At 42.1% G+C, this 12,901-nt stretch overlaps 1 protein-coding gene across 2 annotated transcripts in view; it reads left to right on the top strand.

Annotated features, from left to right (window-relative positions):
* Positions 1-12,901, top strand: part of DPYSL2 (dihydropyrimidinase like 2) — a 143,564-nt gene that overhangs the window by 95,085 nt on the left and 35,578 nt on the right. The window lies entirely within an intron of this gene.

Below are 12,901 nucleotides of genomic sequence, written 5' to 3' on the forward strand. Positions count from 1 at the left end.
TAAAATGCCTGTCTAATTGCAGGAAACAGAACCGTCTCCCCCTGTTAGCCAGCAGTTTCAACATCACTTGGAAAAATAATGCATAGACCTTTACTTCATAACAGGCTCGCCTGAGAGCTTTGCCTTTGGATCCCTCTGCCTCTCCCTCATGCCACCATGTCATCATCCTGCTTTGTGGGTGGCATTTTTTTTTTATTAGGGGCCAGTTTGTGTGTGAACCTGTGCAAAAAGCACTCAAAGCACAGCTTTTCTCTGAGCTCCTGGGGCCTGAGAAACTGGGCCCTGTCCAGGCCTGCTGCTGTCCTGCCTATTTCCTGTCTCAGAACAAGACATCTTAGGATTCTGAAGTTGAGAGAGAGCTGAAGATTCTAGAATGACAATGCAGGATGGACAGAGCTTGAATCACATCCCTTCTCGTTGTTAATAACTTTTTTGTATAGCAGGTTGGTCTGGTCTCAGGTATTATTCGGTCATGTCTTTAGATCTTGGAACTAGGCAATTAATCTGGGAAATAGCCTTGTGAGAGGGTTTTTATTTAAAACTTCAACTCCTCCGAGTAGCAGACAACTGAAATGAAAATATCAGCACTGGGTTATTTCCTGATGTGATGTTGGTGGCAGCATAAGTAGTGATGCTTTTGCAATGTAAAGTGGTCACTTGTATTAGGAGCTTTTGCCTACTCAAGCATTCCAGATGTAGGCATTCTTTCCCGAGAACACCATGTGACTGTCTGGGAGAGATACTGTGTGGATATGTTCATAGAGGGAAATTGGAAACAACTGATAATTTTAACATAGGGAAATATTAAGGTATAGCAGGTTTACCAAGAATAGTTCTCTCTAAAAGTTGTGAAGGTGCTGAGCTCAGAGAGATGACTGAAGCTTATGCTTTGTATGTGGGAGCTGCAGGCTCAGGCTTTTTCCCTGCATGTCTGCAGACTGCTGGGAGTGACCCCAGACACTCTTATGGTCTTGCCCTTAAATTACTTATGAAGATCTAAATTCTCATGATATTCCAGAAAATAGAAACAAACAACCACTACAATTAACAGTGGAAGATCCTTACTATAACCACATAAATGAAATCTGGAAGATCTGCATACATGTGATCTGGAAAATGATAGAAATTATTAACTATTATTGAGATATCTTCTGTTACAAGAAAAAATAAAGGCAACAACCCAGATTTTGGATTAAGCCTAGAATTCTAGCATTGCTTCATCTTATTGTTACTGATATTATTATCATCTTGGTTTTGGGGTCACCCCTGGTGCTATCTCTTTAGCCCCAAATCTCATTTTAACAACTCTAGAAACTTTTGGGGTGCACATTTATCATCAAAATTATGAAAATATCCTCCACCTCCTTCCTCTTCTCTGGTTCTTCCTCCTTCCTTCTTTCTTCCCTTTTTCTTCTTTATATCTGTGCCAGGATCTCACACATGCAAAGACCCTACAAATATGTCCCACATTAATCTACCTCAGCCTGAGTTTTGATTTGAACTTGATTCCAGACATGAGTTGTTTCTTTAGGTGTATTCTACCAGGTTTGCTTCTGCCAGTTACACATGGACAACTAATAGCATTATTGTGTACTAACAATTGAAGCTCTTAAGCACTCCTGATGGTGAAAAGCATCCTTTCTTGTATGTTGTCCTCACCATTCATAGTTTGGTGAAACCTTTTCTGCAGCCACTACCCTTTTTTGGAGGTGTTGATGTTAGGGTACACATAGTTGTGTCAGGGCTTACTCCTGCCTGTGAATTCTCCTGATGGGGATTGGGGGACCATATGAAGTGCCAGTAATGGAATCATGTCAACTGCATGCAAGGTTAGTACCCTACCCTTTGTGCTGTCTTTCTAGCTCCTGCAGCCAGTACTTTATACACATCTATGCCGAGTGGGTAGAGAACAAGCCAAGTCTTTCCATGGAGGTCGCTAAAGCCACTTCTGGCAAAGTAGGTCACTTTGGTTCCCCATGGGGGCCCCATCCTGGGAAGTTTGACCCCATGATGTCTACAGATGGGCTTCAGGCTCTCCCCTCCCCTGAGTATTTGCTTTTGATGACTCCATGAGAATATTCTGCTCATTGTTCAGTTTGTCACTTAAAGGATTTGCACATGATAAATGATCATTCATCACCACACACAGATTTCATTAGCCTGGCCTTTGATCTTGCATGCAAGGAGACCACGTGCAAGGGGCACCAGTCCTCAAAAGGGTTTTAATGAGGTGCTGACATTTTGACAAGCTTTTTACCTGACACCCCGAATTGACTTTCAACTACTCACATTGGCTCTTTTTCTCCACTGCCCATTGGGTTCTCTTCATTAGCTCCCCATGTAAATGACCCTTCATTTTTTGATGTTAGAAATAGGTTTATGTAGAAAGCTGAGGTGAGAGCTATTTGTAGAAATGCTGGAAGTGGTACTTAGTCAAGACTGAAACAATACTTGGATTTGAGTTCTGAGCTCATGTCTGTATGACTACAGGCAAATCATGTGATCCACACTGACATAGCTTTGAAGCTTGCCCTATATATATACCTGATATGAGCATCAGATAAGATACGAGCCACTAAATAGTTCTATCCTTGTAGAGTTGATGTTGGTTCCAAGTGAATGCAAGCAGTGATAGGAAGTGGGCCCCGCCCTTCCATTCCCATTACAGTTAGTCTCCATCAGGGTGGCTTATTTTCCTAAAATGGGGACCTCAGCCTATGTTTAGTTGTAAAGTTGGGAGAATAAGAGGTGTCTCTGTAAGATAGTCTTTGGGATCCGATACTACTCTGGACTTGGCCTCTGGGCCTCCTTTACCTGATTTCTTTCCTATACCGAGTGTTGACTCCTGGACTCCCAGTGGCCTGCATTCCAGTGGACACAGCCCTGGAGTGGGGAAACCAGGTGGACATAGGCTGGGGCTACAACTCTACATACTGTTTCTCAGCTTATGTTTGAACAGCTAATTTTTGTCCAGGAGGTGCAACCCTGATAAGAGTTATGGACCTCAGGGTGGTTCAGGGGTAGAAGAGTCTCACCTCCTTCTGGGGATTTATTATGGAGATAGGAAGGGGTTGGCTTTCTAAATGCGTCAGCCAGTGAATGCAGCTCAGATCCAGTGAGAAGGACTGTGAAAAGAAGAGGATTGGGGAGGGAGATCTGGAGGAGAAAGAGAGGAAAGAGCTGAGAACAGGGAGCCAGAGAGAACGACAGTGCAACAGTGTCCCATGCAACCCACCAAAGTCCCTTTTTCTGCCCTAAGACACAGCATTCTACAGCCATATCAACACCCAACAATGTAGAAAGGTTCTGTTCCACAACCAATCTCTAAACAAAACCCCACAGACAGTTGAATCTTCCCAGGTTGAACTAGTCTATAGGCTAAAAAGTCTAGGGTATTGTCAGAATGGGGGCACACAGAGTTTCCCTACAACCTACTTCACCACTGGAAAACCCAACAGCCCCTACCATCTTGCTAGCAGAGAAAAGACCAGTTCTATAACTAATCCAGGTCTCTTTATCTTACCATGTAGAAGAGTCTCTGGGGACTTGTTGGAATATGGGCAGGCAGATTTCCCTTTCTGCAGCCTCACCCAACTCCAGCCAATATAGAAAAAGTTTAGCTCCACACTGAACCCCTCATCAAACTTCTTCAAACTGCCAAGCCACCATATCATTCCAACACTACAGCTCCTGGGCCTTGTGGCCACATATGCAACCATGAGACACCTCCAAAATTTCATAGTACAGTCAGCTCAGTAGGATCACAGCAAATCAGATGGGAAAGTTGCATAGAAGACCGTCAAGCTCAATGAGCCTAAACAATAATACAGAAGGTTCAACTAGCAACTAGCACCAACCTGCTCAGTAAATCCTCAGATAATATCTTCAGTAATACCATTGTGGAGATATAACAGTTATCACAAATTGAATCTAATTGACCTAAGTTTTGATAATTCCATTTATGTTTGTATTATACCAAACAATGTGAAGTAAATTTCTTTGTGCCTGCAAGGGGGCATGTTGGGGTAGAAAACTGTGACACTGATGGAGGGAAAGTCACACGTGGTGGGATTGGTTTTGGAACATTTAAGACCTGAAACAACCATATTCTGAACAACTTAGTAAATCACTGTGTTATAATAAAAAGAAAGAATTAGGGAGCCCCATACAGGCCAGCCAGAGAGGAACTGCTATTGCTATTCACTTACTCAAGCCACCCTTCCAGAACTTTTTGGGTAAATGTAACTGAGTAAGATTAAGATAAATTCAGTTAAGTAAGAAAGGGTCATGGGCATTGAAAATGTGGGAAACAGAGAGCTGCTCTTTTGTTCAAGATGGGGGAGGCAGATCTGAGAGCAATATCTGAAGCACAGGATGTGGTGAGCTGTCACAGTGCAAGGGCACAGGAGGTTCGAGAGGGTTGGTGGAGAAGATAATGGGAGAATCTCGGCACCTTCAGACCACTGGCAGGGCAGAATCGGGGACCAAGGATGACTGGGAAGTGAGGAAATGGCATCTCACCTGCATTAAATGTTCCAGAGCTTCATGAAGGGGAAGCCATTTTGGGCTGGAACCTGAGGCCTATAAAGGTCGTTTCTGTACATCAAAGGCCTCTCTGCTAGCTATATTTTCAACATTTCAGGCCATGATTTCTGACACTGGCCTGTTTCCTCCAGAGCTGGCTGATCAATCATTAGAGGGTGTTTATTTTATAAATGCCTTTCAGTGGCTTATGCCCCAGTTCATATTCTCAGCAGATTCTGGCTGCCCAATTTTAGCAGTGTTTGGTAGGTGCTAAGTATTTACTTATGGCTCACTGGTTTATAGGTATAGACTCATTTGAAAATCCAGATGAAGATCTTTTGAGACAGAGACATGGGGTTGGCTCATGTCCCTTGGAGAGAGGGTTGGAGAAGTTAAGAGCAGGTGGTGACATGCCTGGGACCTGTTACCCTTTCCTGTCTATTGAATTTGGTACTTGCTGTTATAAAATAAAAGGGCGAGGACCGCATCTCACTTCTCCACTCATCACCTCTTGTGCTCTTCTTTGAGCTAGGGTGGTTAAGGGAATCAAGGTCATACTTGGATTCAATTCTATCTCTGTGAGCCAAGGTCTGCACTGGTGAAGTCCATGGTCATTGACTTGCTGCCATGGGCCTTTCTTGGTTTGACTGTTTTCTGAATGCTGACATCTTCTGTATGTCAGGTTTTCAGCACCTTTTAGTAATGTGAACAAGTTCCAGCATCTCACTGGTCTTTGGCTTCTTCAGCTGAAAACTGGGACCTGCATTGACTCTTCTTTCAAAGGGCGGTTGTAAGAATTGATTGACATTTGGGGCCAGAGAGACAGTATTTGCCTTGTACATGATTGACCTGAGTTTGATTCCCAGCACCCCATTCTGAACATAGAGTTAGGAGTAAACCTTGAGCACAGCTGAGTGTGGCTCAAAAACCAAAAAGATAAAAATTTGTTTCTGGAAGAGATGTAGAATAGTTCTAGGATCATAGAAAATACTCAATACTCAATAAATATTGAGTATATTGACCATTTCTCTCATGTTCTGATAGATGTGGGCCATTCTCTATTCTAGTTAATATTCTTTCTTTGATCACTACCTAAGGTAGTGGATTCCTTGTCAGTGAGGGGTTTTGGCAAATGTAGGGTAAAGTGGTAGAGCTGTTTGCCTCCAGGGACTTTGGTATAGTGTTGGGGGTTATCAGATATGGCGTGTTAAGCTGTGGAGTCCATAGTGAGACCTCGAAGTTAGACTCCCCAAGGTGCCAGAACTAGAGATGTTTGCAGTCCTGCTCTGCAGAGACACAAATAGTCATGTTGTCTGTTCTCTGCAGTGCTCATTGAATGTCTTCTGTCGGGCAGCCCCCGTGTGGTATTTTGGGGTGGGGGTTACAGAGAAGAGAAACACAAATGCTAGATATCTATCCTGTTGGACCATTACCTGTGTAGTATACTAAACTACATCTTATCCCACAATCACAAACACACACTGTACTCTCAAAGCTGGAGTCTTTGGTCCTGTTGCTTGATAGATTAGATATCTAGGCCCAAGGTTCTAGGTTGTTTCTGCTTTTAAGAAAATGCTACTTTGCAATGCAGGAGTAAAAGATTGTACAAGGCAGATTGTTACTTATATAAGGCAGCTTATACTTTTTCTGCATCAAAATTCTTCACAGGATATTGGTAAATTTTCCTTGTAAAGGAGCATAATGTGTCTCTATAGACCCTTATTGATCACATCTCTTCAGTAATCCCGGATAGTTCCCCTATTACTCATTTACAGCTCACCAGATCCCATTGGTTTGATGCTTACCATAGCCCCATTTTACAGCGAAGAATTTGAAGCCCAGAGTGCTGTCTGATACCACCTGGTGTCACAGCCTAGTCTGTCCTCACTACTTCTCCTTATGGACCGCCTCATAGTACAGGCATAGCTTCCTCCTCCCTCTGTGTCTTTTTTTCTGGAACAAAACTGTATTCTAACTGGCAGGCAAGGCTCCCAAAGACTTTTATCTGTTCCAATAAAAGCCATTCCTTGTTGAATGGGTCACCTGGGAATTGACTTTGTAAGACCAGCTTGGGAAGCCACGTGGCTAAGCAAGCTGTGGTCTATGTTCTCTCATCCCCTGATGGTTTGATTGTGACTCTGATAAATTATCTAAAGTGAAAAGAGAGGCAGGGGCACACAGTTAAATGCAGGCAGTGGGAATAGAGGCAGTGATGATTCTGGAATGGGGAGCAGGAGATGGACAGTTCTGATAGTTTATATGGCCAATGAAATGTACGTGGTGTGTGCTAACTAAGCTGCTTTTACTGACCTGCATAATACTGTTATGAGGCTTTGGCTAAACCCTATTTCTCCTTCTCTACCTGCTTGCTTGTCTTTGTAGCAGATGTGTAGTGCACTTTCTGCTCAGCCATTCAGGTCTGGAATCAGGATGCAGTCAAGATTTCACTGCCAGTTCTATGTTTTATTATTTGTCTGAGGGCTGCACCTAGTAGTGCTCAGTGCTTACTCCTGACTCTGTGCTCCAGCATATCTCTTTGCTTGGGGGACCATATATGGTGCTTGGGTCGGATGCATATAAGGTAATACCTTATCTCTGTGCTATCTCTACAATCCCATCTCCGTGCTCTTGTGGTTTTTTTTTTTTTGTTGTTGTTGTTTTTTTGTTTTGTTTTGTTTTGTCTAACTCCTCTCTTTTATTTTATTTTATTTTTTTCGTTTTTGGGCCACACCCAGTGGTGCTCAGGAATTGCTCCTGGCTCTGCACTCAGAAATTGCTTCTGGCAGGCTTGGGGGGACCATATGGAATGCTGGGGATGGAACCCGGGTCTGTCCTAGGTTGGCTTTGTTCAAGGCAAACACCCCATTGCTATACTATCACTCCAGCCCCTCTTATTTTTTTTAACTTTTTTTTTATTTAAACATATGGTTACAAGGTTGTTCATAATAATTTTTTTTAATAAAAATCTTTTTTTTTTTGGTTTTTGGATCACACTTGGCAGTGCTCAGGGGTTATTCCTGGCTCTATGCTCAGAAATCACTCCTGGCAGGCTCGGGGGACCATATGGGATACTGGAATTTGAACCACCGACCTTCTGCATGCAAGGCATGATTTACCTCCATGCTATCTCTCCGGCCCCCATAATAATTTTTTTAAGATAAAATTGTGCTTGATTGCCATCATACAATGTTCAGCAACCTTCACCAGTGTGCATTTCCTCCCTCCAGAGTTCCTAGTTTACATCTCACCCTCCTGATTCCCTCTTCTCTCCCACCCGCCCTCCCTTGCCTGCTTCTGGGGCATGCATTTTATTTCTCTCTCTCTCTCTCTCTCTCTCTCTCTCTCTCTCTCTCTCTCTCTCTCTCTCTCTCTCTCTCTCTCATATACACACACAATCTCTCTTAATTTCTCTCACTCATTTTTCTTTCTTGACACTGTGGCTTGCACTACTGTTAATGAAGTGGTGCCATGCATGTCTGAGTTTTAAATGTAAAGGGCTCCTCAAGACCCAGTCAGAAACACCAGTTGCTGACTTTACAAATGAAGGTTCCTGGAGCATGTCAGTGTTGGATCTCTGGTGTGATGTCACAGTCAACTTAGATAGAATCTTACCAGTAGGGACATTGGGTGAAGGGTCTGGGAATCACTTTTATTTTTCACAACCTCTCTTGAATCTACAACGATCTCAAAATAAGATTGGATCTTTTAAATGCTGCGAACATCAAAGGTGTACACTGTCTATAAATTCAAGGAGGAGCTTTGAAATAACACTTGAGATAACACTTTGCCCATAGGAAACATAAAAATAGCATATCTAAACCTCTCAAAGCAGTCAGAAGGAATCAGATGTTGGTTCATGCTTTAGTGCACTGATGAACTTTGGAAATATGCTAAGTGAACAAAGGACGATCTTCCATTTGAAGATTCCATATGAATTGTCAGAACAGACAAATTTTTGGAGGCAGAAATCAAATGAGCACTTGGTTATTGCTGGGAGTTGCAAGGTTTATGGAAGGAGAGGAGGCTGCTCTCAGTTGCAGTTTCTCTTTGGATGGTGTCCTAAAGCGATGCAACTGATGGTTATACAACTTTGATTATATGAAAAACCATTGACTGTTCTAGATGACTGAAGTTGTGATCTGTGACTTAAACATCAAAAAATATATAGGTTTTCTTTTGACAATTTTTAGAGAAATAGCAAAAATAAAAACAAAAAATCTTTGGAAATAGCTGATGTCTTCTGGATGACAGCACTTTGGCTGGTTGTAGCATTTAATTCTGGGTCATTCTACTAGGATGTGGCCTCTGTTCCTGCATGAACCAGATTCCCAGGCCTGTCTCCCAAATCACAAAGGTGTTTCAGTTGTTCATCTCAGGGATGGAAATTCAGCATTGTGTGTCATTTAGCCAGCTACCTTTTTCTTCTACTTCTTAAATTTTCAAATCCCTGCAGAGTAGGTTCTTTCAAATTTGCTTTAGGAGGGGGACATGAAGTGTCCAAAGAATGGACAGCAAAAGACTTGAGCCTCAACTTGGAGCTCTTTCTCTTTCACCACCCATGTCACCTCAGGGCTCATTCTATTTCACTGAAAGGAAAGGCTGGCTTGATTATTGTCCCTCAGGTTTTACAGAAGTGGAGAGGTGCTGGAAGCAGCATAGATGCCAGGCTCTTGCAGAGCCTGGAAAGTTGAGGGGGAAATTTAAGGAAAGTTGAGAAAAAACTGAGTTCACTACATGATGTTTTCAGGCCAGAGTGCTTAAGACTCTGCTGTCTTGGGAAGTGACTCTGACATTCTGACCTGTTCCTGGGAGCAGTTCCTCCCACGAGAGCTGCTGTGGATAGAGAACTGTGGGAAAACATGCACAACTTTTCATTGACACGTTTTGCAATGTCACTAGCTGTAGGGAGAAACATCCTTATTTCTATGAAGTCCTCAGCTCTGCTTTGTGTTCTGGGTCAAGATTTTATAACTCTAGGAGCTGTTTTTAGATATACATGGAAGCCAAAGCTAGGGAAACAGAATATATGTTATTGATAATGCTTCTTTGTGTAGGGACAGACAGACATGACAGGATGTCTTGGTAAGACTGACATGACAGCATGAAGGGACTTGAGAGGTGGATGGTTTAATGATACATGATGTGATACAAGGGAGATTCATTAAGTCCTTGGGACTTAGATCATGTTCTCCAGTTCCAAAAAGCCCTACAGAATTCAACCTTATTGATGATGTCTAGGACTTGGGTTTTGGTGTGCTCTCAGCTCTGCAAGTCAGAGGAGCTTTGGCTGTTTGCAGGGAATGATCTTGCATATTCTTGGGGCTGAGCAGGGCAATGTGGTTGTGTTCCTAGGAGAGCACTTCCTTCTGCTTGATGTGATTTTGCAGGATTGACTGTTAGCTGATTGGGAACATTGACTCATTTATTAATTATTTTTAATTATAAATTTTATTTTAATCATAGTGGCTTACATATCGTTCTCAGTAATATTTTAGGTACATATTAACATTGAGTCAGGGGAATTCCCACCACCGAATTGTCCTCCCTGCACCCCTGTTCCCATCCTGCCTCCCATAGCCTTCACCCTCACCCCCGGGGCTGCTAGAATGAGTGGTTCCCTCTGTGCTTAGCTTACTACTTAGTGATCTTACAACTGTTTGGTCATGGTACCTCCATTATATCCCCCTCTAATTGGGAGGCAGGACTAGATAGATAAAGTTATGTGGTTTTGTTTGAAGAAGAGAAAAGTAGTAAGATGGGGTAAAAATCAAATATGCCGAAAATGGGCGGAGTCCTAGAGGCTCTCATCCTCGGTTCGAGAGACGAAGGGGACAAGGAAGGTGAAACACCACAACAGTATAAAAAGAAGTATCGAATAAAATATCCAGTGAGCACTACAGCAATAAAAATAGGCACCACATTCTTGCCCTGGTCTTGAGATAAAAAACATGACAGAGCACAAAACGGAAGAAGAGAAAAGAAGAAAGAAAAAAATAAATAAAGAAATGGAGACAACCAGTTCAATATCCACACCAAATCAAAGAAATCGACAAAAACTAGATAAAAAAAGATTATTTTGTGCTTTTTATCTCTTTTCTTATATTTTATTTTTTCCCCTCCTGCATAGGCACAGTAAACATTGGGGTCATTCGAAAAAGAATTCCGTTGGCCTAAGAGATAAAGGGTTTCTCCATCCTTGGAGTATATTCTCATGGGATTAACTATAGAGTCCTTTCTAGTTCATTTTCTCTCACGTTGGTGCTTTTGTGGTGTATGGGAGACTTCTGCTCCATCCTGGGTGATAAAGTCAGGTCTCTGTATCTAGAGATCTCAGTCTCTGCACAGGTATTGACTCATTTATTAAAACATTCATAAAATAAAAGTAGATGGTACCAGGGGCAAAGTGATCTCTTGAATATTAAGTGGAAATAAAAAATGATCAGACCTAAATAGTCAATACAAAGTCAATAACAATAGAATCAAGAGATCCAAACTACAACAAGCTATATCCCAAAGGGACTTGTTAGCAGTCCAGGGGGCTAAGGGTGGAGCTATGAGATGCATGCTTGGAATAGTTGTGGAGGGAGGTCAACACTGGTGGTAGGAATGGGCACTGTCACTGTGTACCTTAAATATAACTGTGAAAGACTTGTGATTCACATTGATCTCAATAAAAAATTATATATAAAAAATTCATTGAGTACTTCTTGGATGTGCTCTGAGGAAATTTGCATCCCTTTGGGGGGAAAGAGAGCAAACTAGGAGAGTTGGTACCCAAACTACTACACCTGGTGATATGACCCTGGGTTTTACTAAGGATGAGCAGGAGGAGATATTTTCTCTAAGTCAAGAACAAGGAGAATGGGTTTCCACAGAGGATGGAATGATTGTGGAGGAGTTGGGCAGGCCAATGAATGAGAAATGGTAGAGGTGAGCTAGGGAAGTGGCTAAGAGAGCCAGGAACCAGGGAAAGACTGTGTGCTTTACTCCAAAGATGGTGCACAGATATGTAAGAACTTGAGCAGCATTGAGACAGGATCTGAAGAGACATTTGAAGGAATCCTTTGGCTGCTTTTGAAATGAGGCTTAAGGGAGAGGAAACATGAAGACAGGGGAGTGGCTAGGCAGTTTCTGTCCTGACTGGGGACTAGAAAGGCATCATTTCATAGTTTTTTCCTCATCATTTTTGCTATCTTTGTTGTCATCTTTGTTTCCTTTTTCTTTTCTTCTCTTCCGGGTAGAGGCAGGCTTACATTAGAAATGTCCAGCCTCATTGCTTAGTTATCTTAATATACAGTTCTAGATGCATGCCCATTTAATTATACATACTAATAAGATAGATTTTGGGTGCCAGAGACATATTACAGGGATCTTGCCAACCTTAACAGCCAACCCAACCAATCACTGGCACCATATGATCCCTTCAGCGTCCCAAGTATAGCCCTGAAGTCCTCTTGTGTGTTGTGGAGTGACCACAGGACTTGAGCAGCTCAACATCCTCTGGCCCTTGTACTGAATTGCTGGCTTGGCTGGTGAAGAATTGTTAGGAGGCCCTTGACCTCCTAACCACTATGTGGGAGATACGCCCCTGCCTTAGCTCAAATGAAAAATTTCAAGAGAAAATTCAGCTTACACATCCATATTTTTGAGGTGTACAAAGCTAAGCTCAGTTGTTTGCAATTTAGCTGTATCTGCAAGATTTGATCCATTTCAGAAACCTGAGTTCACTGTTATTGCCAGTGCTGGCATTTTCTTTACCAAAAACTGCTTCCCTAGGTGTAGAAAAGCTAATATTTTATTTCAAAGAACGATTCAGAATGTGTTAGGAGTCAGGACTCCAGGATTTTTATCTCATTTGTTGCACATCTTTGATTTGTTCTTAGGCAATTTATTTTAGCTTTGGTAGTGTCTGTGCAGAGATGATTGATGGTACTTCTGGTAAACCTTTTTTTTTGTTTTGTTTATAAATCTTTATTTAAGCACCATGATTACAAGCATGTTTGTAGTTGGGTAAACCTATTATTGCAGAAATCAGATGAACGCCTCAAAACCTAGGTTGGATAAAAGCATGTGTTAAAGCAGGAGCTAGCTATTGCAGGAACTGCAGGGAGGCCAGGGTAGTGGAGGGCACTGTGCAGCAGAATGCTTGAGGTTGATACTGTTTCAGTAGGTAGGCAAGAACCAAGCTGGCCATGATCACCAAGACTTGTTGAGGACTTTGCTCTATCTGAAGAATAAAGAAAACACTGGAACCTTTAAGCAGAGGAGCAGCATAAGATTGATAGATATGCTGCTACATTTGCAAATGTTTATTGCAGGTATTCTTTTAAACCATTACAGAAATTTAGAGTTAGGGGAAATTAAGTAGTTTATTCAG

This window comes from Suncus etruscus, chromosome 3 (assembly GCF_024139225.1).
Source record: "Suncus etruscus isolate mSunEtr1 chromosome 3, mSunEtr1.pri.cur, whole genome shotgun sequence".
NCBI classification, from domain to species: Eukaryota; Metazoa; Chordata; class Mammalia; order Eulipotyphla; family Soricidae; genus Suncus; species Suncus etruscus.